The following is a 14,807-nucleotide window of genomic DNA, read 5'->3' as shown; positions in this document are numbered from 1 at the left end:
CAAAATGCATTCCTGTACACCTGGCTCTCTCTCACCTTCATTTGACCTCTTCTTAGAAGGCAGCACTTTATTGCATGCAACCTGTATACTAAATGCTAACCAGAAATGTATTGTTTAAAAATAATTTTCATATCAAACAGTGTAGATTTTCTTCTCATAATAATACTGTGCAAACTGCATTACTGTTCCTCTGCCCAGACAGAACAGGCCCCGATAGACATGTTCATCCTCCCTCTAAAGACCACAGCAAGAAGTTAAGCCGTAACAAGGCAAGCTAAGTGATACAAAAGCAATGAGTTCTAAGATTATGCTTTGCAGTGGATAGTTTTACAAATATATATATTTAAAATCCATTAAAGGGGATCCAAATTGCAGAGCTCTTGGCAAAGATGCACACTACAAGGTGACTGTTAATTGAAAACCAAGGAAGGGCAGGGAAAAAAGCTTCAGCAATTTTTAAAAGACGTTGATAAAGTATTTTCTGAAACATCTGTGTGATGTAAATATAATCACTGACACACTACAACACAAAATATATATATATATATTATTCTAAAATGTAAAACAATTTAATATTTCAAAATAATTTTCATTAGAGTACTGTAGACTAATGTCTACATTACCAATTTAAGCCAATTGTTTCTTTTAAAAAAGATATATATATTAGATAGATGTGATGTTATAAATATCTATTTTAAGATGACAGTGAAGTATCAGTATGTGAAAAAATTGACTTCTCTTTCTAGCAGAACTGTATATGAAACCTTGAAGGTCATGCCTGGTGCCATTTCTGTCCCCCCTGAAGTTCTGGTGTCATTCCCAAGAGTGCTAACCTCCCTGCCCCTACCTCCTCCTTTATGACATCCCCCTCACCACGGTAACAGAATCTCAAACTGAAAATAAAGGGAATGTGGGAGGGGGGATTTTGGATTTCTATAGCTCAATGCACATTCCCAGCAAAGTGTACAATACAGCAGCATGCTTTGCCATGGAGGGGGCTTGTGTAAGACAACACTGGAGCAGAAGGTCTGTTTGAAACCCACTGTCTTTTTGGTCCTCTGCGAGTATGTCTCTCCCTTGTTAAATAAGCCCAGCATCTACAGAGCGTGGCAGCCTGGTGCTGTTGTGAGGCTATTTTTGTTTTCCATTTGTCATTCATTATAAGCCTTTTCGTATTTTCATTTTTTCTTCTTTTTGCATTTGTTTAAGTACTCAAACAAGTGAGAAATGACAGTGCTCTTGACTTTTTGAAATAATAATGAAACCCCCATGTTTTTGTGAACCTCAGTCAAAAAATGTAATGAAAGAGGAGCAGTACCAACTCCAGGACAAACAACTTCCTGCAGACAGGACAGTGTGATGTTATAATTTGGCTCTTAAATGCCAAGGAAGTGCCTAATTTAATTGGAGTCTGGTAAAACAATTAATATATCTGTCTGTAAGACACCTGGTATAAACAGGTTACACCCAAGTAAAGCTTTGGACAGTACCAATTATATGGCAGCCACCACATAGAATATGCAGTCTCACAGAAACCCCAGACATCCAAATAGGAGCCAACATGTACACCATCATTTTTTCTTTGCTTAAATAATTAGGAGTTTCACACTCTTGGATCTGCTTTTAATACACTATACAAAAGCAACACCTTACAAAAGTAAAACAAATAAAAATAAACTATTATATGTATTGGCTAAATATCATATCATATCACCTAACATGATTACAAATATATATTTTTTCACCATTAAAATTAAATACAAATAAAAAACAAACAGGATCTAGTAATAATTGATTAGTAATTAAAATTCATAGGAATAATTTAATTGGAATTCACAAATTTGTATCATCTGCGTCTTGAAAAATCTGTATCGGTGGGAATTCCCCCTCAGTGACCCTCTTCTCTGACCCAATGCTGAGCGTTGAAGGGAAGGCAATCTCAAAGCCCAGTTCTGATCTACAGGAGGAATGCCCTGCATGTCACTCATATACCACTGACTTCTTGAAGCAATAGCGGAGACTGATTACCTCACACTACCAGTAAACTCCCCCAATGTAGTATCAGAAGCTAAGACCTCCTGTGAACCCCTGACATTAGATGAATTTAAGAACATGTTTTTGCATCTAAACAACTTGGGTGGGGAAATTATAATCAAGACAAAGCCCCCCCCCCTCCAAAAAAAAACAGTCTTTGGGAAATGTAAACAATCATTACATTCAAGTCAAAATTAGAAGCAATGTGCACTGAATTTCAAATTCAAAATCAAATCAAAATTACATTAAAATATATATAGATGTATTAACGTTACATGCAAAACATATGAATACACGTAAGTAAAATGTAGGGGTGTTTAAAATACATTTTCACTGGTTTAATTCACAGATTTTGAATATTTTAATGCTTTCATTCCTTAAGACTTTCTCTTGTATTATATATACAGTACGAATTGGAAGATGAGAATACCGACACACAGATATATATTCATACATGCACACACACATAATATATATAAATAATTTACATTAAAACCTAAAAAGAAGCAAAGAGAAAGTCTGATCTCATCAGTGACATGTCCCACTATTTCAAAACTATGATGTTCAACAGCAGAGATGATTCATCTCCTGTGGTTCTATTTTACATTTAATGAAACACACAAACATTAAATTAATCCAACGAATAAATAATAACCTTGTGCAATTACTCTTTGCTCTATCATTATATTATATTTATCAATGAATTGGGTATTAAAGGGGGAAAAAATAAAAAAAATGAGATAAAATGATAAACCTTGTCAAGAAAAAAAAAAAAAAAAAAAACATGGGCATAAATACATTTATTGACATTTAGCTATAGAGAGGTGCATACGTCCAACAAAGTGTGTACGGCTGTGTGTTAGAGTGCGTGTGTGTGTAGTTATTAAAAAAACATGCAGACATGCGCACGCAGGCCGCACAACGACAACAACAGAGGGCCTGGAAAGCGGCGGCACTAAGAGGCCATTTTCTTGCTTTGCTGTGGTCAAGTGAGGTGCACCGAGCTCAATCCCACCGTAACAATGGCGAAGAGGGCTGCCGAGACAAAGGGGGTTAGCCTGGCTTTTAACCCCTTCCCTGCCGCGTCTGCCACTCCACACACATGGGAGGAGGCACCCTTGGGCGGCTGCTGAGGGGCCAGAGGAGTTCAAATCCCCTGGTCAAACAGACACAATGCTCCACACAAACCAACACCACAACAGACTGCCCTGTGCTACCACAATGCTCGACACAGACACACGGCATCCATCAGCAAGAGAGCTGGCTGAAGGTATGTTCTTTCATTTTTTATTCTACATTGCCAATTTTGTTTTTAGTCTACGTTTTTCCTCCTTTATTAGACTTCAACAAGCAGGGGGAGAGAATGAAGGGACCTCCTTGGCCCTGAAGTCAAAGAGGGACCACTACAGGCCCAGAGTGGGCAGACATAGGAGGCCGCAGCGTGGACGAGCCTTCTCTCTCTCTCTCTCTCTCTCTCACTTTCTCTCCTTCTGCCCCGCGGGGGACCCGGACAGCCAGCCGCACATTTGCAAGTGAATCGCGCTTGTTGTTGGAAGACTTTTTTTTTATATATATATAGAAAGGAGGGGGTGGTGGGGGGGCCGAATCCCTCTTTTCTTTTCTTCTCTCTTTAATCCTGAAGAGGATAAGCTGTGCTGTACACAGAGAGGAAATGGCATGGGTCTGACAGGGTGAACATACCCCCACTCCACATTCCAATAGCTCTGTGCAGCCGGGAAACGTACTGACACACGCACCGCGCACTCACACGCACACACTACAGCCCGGCAAACACACACACACTGTACACACCGCTCACACTTCTTGCTGACTGTACATATACTGTAATCTGACAGTGGCACATAAACAGGCAGTGTTATATACATACAGTGTGAAGAAGAGAAAACAAAAAACAAAAGCAAAACCTGCTACAATGGTCATCTCCTGCTCCTACTACTGTAATACAACAAGACAAGCTGCTTATTTAAAAATTAAATTAAAGCAAATATTTATTCCACTGAATGTTTGCATAATTTCTCCATTTTAAATAATATGAATCCAATAATAATGTAATATGATGATGAAGATGAAAGCTTCCATATTGTTGTTACCTCCGTATTCCAATATTTAAACTGCATTTCACAGGTATTTTTTCTTCTGCAGTAGCATACCTGTCATTATTCTTTTAGAGCGTCAACGAGCAAAAAATACAAATGAGAGTGTGTGTGTACAAATTCATACCAATGTTGAGAAAGTTAACCTTGCAAAAACATGTTAATGATTGCACTTAAAAACTTGGCCAAATATTGACAAATACACCATAAGCTGCACTCAGTGATATCAGGAACAAAAATCAAGTAAGATGAAGGTCCCTTCCAGACTGAAAAAAAAAAAATATATATATATATATATTCTTTTTTATAAAATTGTGATAAAAAATACACATTTAAATATACTTCAAATACAGCATGTGCAAAAACATTTATATTATTTTGAATTAGTGAGGACAATTCAATTTTTAATAAAACCTTAAGAAGAGTATTCCTAGGATTCAGTTCAATTTTTTTATTTTATTTTAAGCACAGGGGAAGAAGACTAGGAAATATTTTTAGATGAGCATGTGTCTCTTAGTAATTTCTATTCCTGACAAAGGATCCTGAAGATCCATGTACAGTGTACTGTACTGTACTGAACATGAACCCTCCCTGACCAACACAGGCCTATTATCCATTTTTCATTACCCAGATGACCAGCAGTCTTCATCGGCTATACTACTCACTGCCTGCAGAAGGTAGGCCAGACACAAGCCAACCCAATTCAGCATGGGCAAACATCAAACACAGAGGCAGGGCTGAAACGGAGGATTTCTTTTTGTGTGCGTGTGTGTGTTAAGGGGGGTGAAGATATATTCACCGTTAACCCTTGTGCTGCGTCACCTCTTATGAACTGGGTGTGTAGATATACAGGATTTCTTCAGTTCACAATTTCACAGAGAATAAAAATACATGTTACGCTACGTCCAACGCAACTACGATCCTGGGAAATCAGTCTAAGTCAAGTACGTTTCGAGGCACAAATCCTCTGTGCAGTCAATCACATCCATTCAGGAATCGTACTAGTGTTTATTTTCAGATTACTATTTTACATAGACCCCCCCTAAAGAAATAAATACATTTCTACTATGCCAATTTCTCTGCTGCATTGACCACATAGGTGCATACCGCATTCTTTAAAATAACACAAGAGTTTTTCTAATCACAGAATATATATTTTAAATTAACGGATTTTCACAAAAATAATACCAAAACAGATTTACTTATGTTACAATTAAATTGCATTTAATCTAGAGAAAATCTGGACACTATATTGTATATTAGATTACACAATTGTAATATATAGCATAAGATTTAGCAAAAGTATTGTTTAAAGAAACAAGCATCTATTACTATTACTACAACTACCAATAATAATATCTGACCGATGTAATGAATGTTACTGGATATAGATCATTAGATTGAGGCACATGTAATTCTACACGCCTGTACGCTTGTCGTGTGCTCATGCACAGGTCTGTGCTGGAGGGCTGGCCCTGTCTCTGGGCTGCATCTCAGGCAGCAGGACGCAGCGTGGACCTCTGCCACTGACAGACCTGTGCCTCTCTGACACGCGGTCACCTAAAACATGTTTAGTCACTAAGCCTCTCGTCACCCGCAGCTTCTCAAACGAACAGGGAGCCCGTCTTCCTGCATTTTTAATATCTGATCTTCTTGTTACATAATGGCATGCATTTTCGTTTTCTTTCTTTTTTAAATAAAAATATTAACAAATGTATGCTGTTGTCTGTTTTTTAATTACCAGAAACAAAGTACGAGATGACGGCTGGTCTGTGGAACCAACTGTCATAAAAAAATTAAAAAATGAAGACGACGAACGATAAAGAAATAAAATAAAGAACTGTGTCAAAGTCACAGGCCAGGGGCCCCATGCATTGTTCCACAGCTCAGTGGTCGAAAGAGAAAAGCAGCCTCGGCCGACTCCGTCTATATATCCCCGATGTTTTATGCATTCTGTCCTTTGTGATGATAAGCACAAGTGTGAAGAGTGGAATGCCTGGATCTGAGGTCCTGAGGGGGGTGGTAAGGGTGGTGCAGAGTTCAATTGGGCAGCCCCTGGAGGCTCCAGTTCATCACACCCTCTCGCCCAGCCCCGCCAGCCTGGGCACAGCACGCAGGGGGTACCCTCATACCCTCCTGATATATAAAGAGGAGATTAATCAACTCTGACCTTTGCGAGTCCCCCAAAATGTGCGACTCCTCAGTTAATAAGAAGAGAACTGGGCAATCGAAGCCTGGGTATTAAAGCGAATTAGACTGCAGAAACGTAGCCACACTTTCACGATAAATAGAAAAGGATGTGAAGGTAAACTATGTGAATTACAACTATGAATACAGTACTACTAGTATCACCACTATTATTATTATAATAAACACAAAAAATAATAATTATACTTTATTTATTAAGTTCATTTGCAATATCATACATTTAATTATTTTTTTACTCATTATTACCAATCAGCTCCAATTTCTTAATGTTAATTTTCAATGGGTACATTCATTTAAATTCATTAATTGATATAATTGGAAGCCAAAGAATGTGTAATGTGATATTATATTAGTGGTCTTAAAGCTGTTAAATGAAATAAGGGCATATATATGTATAAATACATATAATTATGTAACAACATTTTTTGTTGTTGCAAAAATAACCATATATGTGCACGTGTATATATAGCTTTTAATTTTTAATTTATCATAGGTTTAAAAAAAAATAAACTCAAACAAACAGAAGCTGTACATCTCTGTAGTGCAAAAGCCGTTACCTGATTAAAATAAAATGTGGTCGAGCTGCTTATTATCAGAAAAGTGGAATTCCTGTTTCGCATTGACTTTTTTTTTGTATATATAGTCTTACAGTAAATGTATTTGCATTCAATATTTATTATCCAGCCAGATATACATAAGTAGTTCCACCTGCTGTATTTATTTCCTTTTATTCCTTAACAAATCAATCATTACAGGTTTGTTTTAAGAGTTTTTCTTTCCCTCTTTCATTCTCAAGTTCAGACAGATTATGAAACAAAATAAAACGTCTGCTTTGTTTTCTAATTTGAAAATATGTCACAACCCTGAGACTGTGCTTCAAGTACATTTGTGTGTGTGTGTGTGTGCGCGCACACGGGCACAGAGAAGAGGAGGAGGTGCTGGTGGATGTGCGGAGGGTGGGGAGATGGGAGTTTAATTCATTTAAAAAAAAAAAAAAAAAAGACGCTTCAAAAGCTGCAAATGCTGTACCGGTTAGAAACCCCTCTCCTACCCTAACCCCGCCACCCCCCCTTCAGAATAACATCTCCCAGATTGTAAATCTTACCCCACCACAATGATTTAGTGATTGTGAACATGATAACATATTGTGTAACAGCAAACCACAGAATTCCTGCCAACTTCACTTCAAGGAGATAAAAAGAACGACAACGAGCAGCAGAAAAAGAAGAAGAAAAAATGATAAAAAGTGTTGCTGGCACAGAGTTCAAGACCCAAGGAAAGGAAAGGGCTGCCGGCAGAAGATCCGTTCCACGGTACCTAACCACGAGGTAGGTACAGCACGGAGGATCTCAGCACCAGACTGCTATGAAGGCCCGTTCGAAACAACACCCCCACCACCACCCACCCCTTAATGACAAGACTGACACGTACACTATTATTTTTCAGTTTGTAACAACTGGAATAACAGGTCGAGTCTGCAGAAGCTTGCATATTCAAAACCAAAAGCTGTAACTAGATCCACTGCTCCTGCTAACCCAATTCTTAGCTCAACCCTGGAGCAGATTTTTTTTTTATTCTTTATTACGATTTTCATTATTTCTTCTGTTTCTACTTCCAATCATTTTAAGAGTGAAAGAAAGGGGTTATCTGCCAGTTATCAAAGTCAGAGGACTATTACAGAGGGAGCAAAGATTATTATTATTATTATTATTATTATTATTATTAATAATAATAATAATAATAATAATAATAATAATAATAATAATAATAATAATAATAATAAACAACACACAAAAAGGGAACATTTCCCAATAGATGAGGGGGGAAAACAAGCTACGGTAAAAGAAAGAAAAAGTGGGATAAATCAGGAGAAGAGAAAGACAGGGGAAGGAAAGAGGACGGATGGCAAGATCATGACAAATTACCCTTTTCACGGCAAAACCACTTCCACACGCCGCTCACACTACGGCCCCAGCACAGCAAACCGACGACCAGGACAACGATTCTGGTGTACACGTCTTGTCGTTTTCTAATTTATTTTAGGAGATAGAAATAAATGCCTGTTTCGGTTTAAATAAGGGGCAAAATATGACTGAAACCAAACAAAGCTGAAGGGGAGGGCTGGCTAAAGTGTTTCAAGGCCACAGAGTCCCCCTCATGTAGTCGGAGCATCGCCTCCTTCGGTCCCCAAGCTGCAGGCTGGGGTGAGAGGAGTGGGCTCCACTGAAGGGGCCTGTGGTTGCAGCACCTCCGAGAGAGACCCTGGGAGGCAGCGCTGCACAGCACACGCCATCTCCTCCTACCACACTGAGCGTCCTGCAGGACCCCAAATACACATCTTTCCTGATTATTATTATTATTACACCAATTGTCATTAATAGTGTTTTATGTCGAGGTTATTTTTGTCCATGGTACTGTTAAGTTTCCACTGTTACAAAAAATAACTGCAAAAAAATATGTTGCATTTATTATTAGTCCGTATATACTTAATTATTATTAATAAAGTCATTTCTAATGTGCTGGGAAGACGGCAGTTCTGAGAGGTGCACAGTGAAGTCCCTTGTTGTCTGCCATTGTATTTACACAATAAGCACCTATAATCTCCACGGCTTCCATTTCCCCACCCCTTCTGCTCCGACTTGTAAAACTGAAATTATTATTATTATTATTTATTATTATTATTATTAACAACATTATTCTCATTGGGATTTAAGAAAATCAGACACAGTGCTAAGACCTCCCTGAGTGTAACCTTGCTTAAAGCCCTAAACCTCTATAAGCTCCGACTACAACAGGATCAGCCACCTTCCTCATTTCCCACAAGTTATTCCTACAAAACACCTCAACTTCACACACACTCACTTACACATACACACACACATAGACACACACACATATGTATATAAATATGGAGGAAAAAACAGAAACAAAGACATTAAAAATACTGTACATATTTACGTAAAATGTAGAAAATCGTTCACTAAGGATTTCCACGAAGAAAAAAAATAAAATAAATACAAATGAGATGCAATAGCCCTTTCATGTTTGCGTGAGATTATGGAAATGATTTTATATGTAGACAGATGGAGAGATACACCCACACTTGCACACATACATGTATATACACAAAAATACATTCACACACACTGAATCAAACACTGAAATGATTTCTGTCTATCAGTATGTCTGTTAAAAATCAATCATTGATTTAGTAATAAGAATTTAAAAATATATTTGCTTATATATTTGTCTTTTCAATTCAAACACTGTCTCTTTGGAAAGACACTTGCAACTAGAAAAAAGAAAAACACAATAACTACAAAATACACAAAGTGCAATACCTAACTTTTATGGTCCTACCATTAAACAAGTTCACAAAATTTCATATACTAAAAATCAAGGCCCTAATCATCATCAACAAGTTTAAACATCAATGTTGTAAAGTGAAGGATTCACAACGTTACTCTGTATCTTTAGTAACAAACCTCTTCAATACTCAACACAATCAACCCAAAGCAGTCCCAGCAATATCCGAGCAAGAAATGTAACTGTTCAATGAAAATACCATGTTGCAGTAAAAATATACAATTTTTGTAAAATGATAATTACAAAACAAATTCCTATAACCATAAAATAATTATAATTTTCAAATCTATACAGATCGCATCACTGTCACAAGAACAACAAATCTGTATGAAACCTCCATTATAAAGCACGGAATAACTTACACGTTACAAACCATGGTTTTGTAGACATCCACCTTGTGTTAATTATCTGTCAAATCCTTTAAAAAATAAAATCTGTATTCTTGAAAAATAAAGTAGTTCTCTACTGGCATACATTCTAACTGAAATGCAATTTATAAATGGTGATATATACATAAACACTCTCTCTCTCTCGCTCTCTCTCACACACTCACACACACACACACACACACACACACACACACATATATATAAACAAACTTTGGACATCAGATTTAATATCTCTGTATCAGGCTAAAACTAAGTAATAGAAATATACCATACAAAGGAATTGGGGTGGAGGGGAAATCCCCCGAAGTGTTCTCTAAATAAATTATCTTATATTCATTTAAGAATTGTGCATGATAGTGCACATAGAGTATTCTCTGAATAATAGACGCCCATTTATATTATAAAAACCAATTTTAGTTTAAAATAACTATATTTTTATTATTGTTGTTGTTTTAGTTTTCCATTATCTATGTACTTTCTGCTGTGTTGAACAGTAATTGTGCATTTTTGTTTTCTTTGTTTGCTCAGAGGTAATAAGAGCACAGACATAGGTACCACGATATGCTATATCCCTTTTGCGTTAAGCCCGTAATTATTAACACCCCATGTCTCCTCTGAGCTGCTGCAGTAATTTTGAAGCTATGTAGATGCTGTGCTGAGAGACACAAAATCCAGACCTATCTGTACCCACCCCCCAGTTGTTTCCGTAAAAATAAAAAAGGGGGGAGAGGAACAAAATGGGGGGAGGCGCACCATCCCTGGATAAAAACAATAAATGCTACTGCCCTCTTATTTCAAAGTTTTCTCCAAAATGAGGGCTTGCTGAATATTAAAGACATCGGTAATGAGGCAGAGGAAGCCCTCTTGGCTTTGACAATCGACCCTTTAGATTTTCCATATTTTAGGATTCACCCCCCCCTCCTCTGTTCTTAGACAAAGTCATAAATCTCAAGGCCTGGATTATCTATGTGAAAGCTTGCCCCCTCTAGTCAGGATAGGTCTGAAAGGTCTTGGGATCTCCCTTGTTTTTCTGACCTCTCCTCTGATCCGCTTCTCCACAGCCCTTTGCTATCTGACCCTTCTTCTACCCCCTCTACCATCTCCCTCTCTCAGCGAATCCCTAAATTCAGCCGCCTCTGCGCTTAGGCTAGCTTTCCTCCTCCATGAACCCCTAGATATACTTCTACTGCTTTTCTCTCACTGACCAACTGGAGGCTCTGTCTTTTTATCTTTCACTTGCTGACCCCCACAATCTCCCTGTTGTCTGCTTTGTGTGACCCCTCAACACCCCCCCCCATACACACACACACACACCACCACATCCCCCTTCTTTTTTCTTCCTGCTCTCCTCTCTCTCCCTCTCACTCTCTCCCCCCTGGCTGTTAATGGAGGGTTTTTTTCCCTTCTCTTTCTTTTTATCTCTCTCACTCACTCACTCAGTGACCCCTGCTCCCCTGTTTCTTGCCGTCTGACCCCCAGCCTCCCTCTCTCATTCCTCCAAGACCCCGCACACCCCAGCCTCCATTCGCCTTCCTCGCCCGTCTCTGTCTCGAAACCTCGTCAGTCCGCATCTCGTTTTCTGCCTCCATCTCTCCATCTAATCTTTGTTTTCTGGTCTTTTGGAGGTTTAAGTTTGTGTGTGTGTGTGTGTGTGTGTGTGTGTGTGTGTGCATGGTGGGAGACATTTCCGTCCTTTCGTGTCTAGCAGTCCGTATCTCCGAGGGGCTGCACTCTCTCCAGCCCTGTCTGTCTCCCCCTTCCTCTCCTCTCCTCTCCTCTCCTCTCCCGCGGTCTGCATCCATCTATCCGATCTATCTGGTTTTTTTTGCCTCTCCCCTTTTACTTTTCTTATCCACTGCTTTGTTTAATATGACATCTTTTTGCTCGTCAAACATGGGTTTTTTTCCCTTTTGTTAGTTTTCTTGCGCTAACTTGATTCGCCCACCGTTGACCATTAAGTTCTTCTAATTGTTCCCAGTTTTTATTTAATGTTATTTTCATGTCATCTTCACATTGACAATCGTATTTTGTTATCTCGGGTTAAGGTATCGCATTATTATTGTTGTTGTTGTTATTATTATTAATAATTAGTATTATTATTTAGTCGGTTAAACTGCTTATTTTTTCATTCCAGTTTATTTCCATTTCTAAGTCTGTATTTTCTTGCAAATCCAGATCATTCGTGTTTTCTCTCTCCAGACCTTTCCCCACTTCCCCCCCCATTCTCTTCTCCCCCGACCCGCCGCCCACTCTCTGGCGGCGCTCGGCTGTGCGCTTCCCCGCATCCGAAGTCTCGCAGCTCCGCTCTTGTCAGGCTGGAGACCCGGGGCTCCGTTTTTAAACCCCCCACACTCACCAAAAACACACACACACACACCGATCGATTTACATGTGACTCCGGCAGGGAATCGGCAAGAATCGACTTTAACACAAGCCTTCATAATATCCAACAGGAATAAAAAATAAATAAATGCAAAGATGGGGAAAGTGGAAGAGAGAGAAAGAAAAAAAAGTAGAGGAACTGATTGCAAATGCACTGGAGAAAATCGACAGCAAAGAGGGACGCAAGTGAAACCGATGTTTTTTTTTGTTTGTTTTTTTAAAGCCAGGATCGTATCAATATCGTATGATAGAGGAAAACAAAAGAAAAAAGAAGAGTGAAGGACGAGATGACAGATTCGTGAAAGTACGGGGGAAATAAAGACGTTTCCCAGTCGCCGGACACAGACGGACCCACACGCTGGACTAATACGCTCCTTCCCTGGCTACGATCATGTGCAGCTCCCGCTACCCTCCGACCGCTCAGCACAACCCCTTCCTTCCGCGATCTTCCTCCAAACGTGTTATTTTTAAATGCTATTATTCGCACTTTTTTTCCTGCTTCGACCCCAAATGCCCGGTTTTGTTTAAAATCCATGGTTTGTGGTCTGCAGTGTGTAAAAGGAATCGCTATGTCTTTCCCGTGTCTTTTCTTCCAGTCATGAGGGGAGCCAGGACGTACCCAGATGTAAACACAGGTAACGATACGAATAGGAGAATAAATAAAGCAACTTGCATGGAAAAGAACTTGCGATCGCCTGTTAATTGTCCAAAATGAGCGAATAAGCAACCTTCGCAATGCATAGAAAATATTCTTAAAACCTTCTGTTAGTATTAAAAATGGGGAAAAAAATGAATCGGAGAGAGACAGAGAGAGACAGAGGAAAAAAAACCCAAAGTTGAAACTTACAATTTTTTTGCAGCCGCTTTGTGATCCTCGCTTTTTAATCCAGTATAGAGACGGTTTGGCTAAAGATCCCATCAAGGCAGTCCCTTTTGGTCAGTTTGCATTTAGGATGGTAAAAGAAAGATCATTGTTGTTGAGGAGTGTAAAAAAAAGAAGTATTAGTTGTAAAGGGGTATATAAAAATAATTTGGATGCAAAGCAGGCGATGTGTCTTGTGTTAGAGGGAGAGAGGAAGAGGTGAAAGTGAGATCTGATGATTGAAAAGAAAAAAAACTCTTTGGATCTTTATTCCTGCTAATTAGTTTCCTGCAAAAAATGGCTGTGATTAATTCAGTGCGCATGTGCTTCATTACACAGGCACGACGGGAAGGGCTAATTAGCCACCTTCTGGATCAATAAGATTCAGCAAAGGAGAGAGCGAGGGAGAGAGAGAGAGAGAGAGAGAGGGAGGGAGGGAGCGAGTGAGGGAGAGAGAGAGAGAGAGAGAGAGAGAGAGGGAGAGAGAGAGAGGGAGGAAAGTGAGGATCAGGGATTGAAAATAGAGAATTAAGGAGAGCGGATAGTAAAATACGGGGAGTTTGATTAAAAGGAAAACGGCGAAAGTTAATAGTGGAGAGGAATAGTACTAAAAAAAGCAAACGTGTTTTTTTTCATATTTTGTTCTTCTTTTTTTGCGTTGTTGGTTCCATCATTGAACATTTTTTAAAGAAACTTTATGGATGTCACAACAACTAGTGAAAGGGATTCATCAGTACTACGTTTCTCTAAGGTTTCGGGAAGTTTTAACCTCTTATAAAATATACATTTAAAATAGCGCGAGTTGTAGTTGGTGCTTTTAACCAGAGGAAATATAATAAAATACATCTATAAATAACTCAATATATAAAATATTTCAAAACGGTAAACTGGAAATACCGACAAATAAATACAGATTTCTATAAGTCTCACACACACACACACACAGATAGATAGATAGATAGATAGATAGATAGATCGATGTACACGTACATACAAATATAGATAATCACACATTGAGTTTAAAACATGAAGTTTAGTTCGTGAAGTTTACATGCATACAGTGCCTTGATGGACTTCAGTCTAATATCCAATAAATAAATATGCATTTGTTATATAGGCTTATAGGTGTGTGTGTGTCGTTACAGCTAGCCTATGAAGGTCCAGCGAAATGAATCAATGTATCTCCCTTCAGACAATTAACACGAAGTTGTTACTAACAATAAAGAGGAAATCACAATGTTTCTCAAGTTTGCTGCTAATGTAAAGATCAACAAATGCTGTAAATGTGATTTGTTACGACTACAATGTAGACGTAACAAATATTGTAATATATATATATATATACCAATGCATGCATTTAGAGTCGTATTGTATATATAATATCTGCATGTGTATGTGTGTATACATAACCTCCTCAACTCTATTTGAAATACGTGTGTGTGTTTATATTTG

General features: G+C 38.5%; 1 protein-coding gene across 2 annotated transcripts in view; it reads right to left on the bottom strand.

The window, feature by feature from the left end:
* Positions 1-13,759, bottom strand: part of zfhx3b (zinc finger homeobox 3b) — a 171,753-nt gene extending 157,994 nt beyond the window's left edge. For both annotated transcript variants that reach the window (XM_066713793.1, XM_066713795.1), the window contains exon 1: positions 13,341-13,759. The gene's annotated coding sequence lies outside the window, so the exon portion shown is untranslated. The remainder of the gene's footprint in view (positions 1-13,340) is intronic.
* Positions 13,760-14,807: the final 1,048 nt, after the last annotated feature.

The sequence above is a fragment of the Amia ocellicauda genome, chromosome 9, assembly GCF_036373705.1.
Source record: "Amia ocellicauda isolate fAmiCal2 chromosome 9, fAmiCal2.hap1, whole genome shotgun sequence".
NCBI lineage: Eukaryota > Metazoa > Chordata > Actinopteri > Amiiformes > Amiidae > Amia > Amia ocellicauda.
Note: the sequence above shows the minus strand (reverse complement) of the source record. Positions and strands in the feature narration are given on the sequence as shown.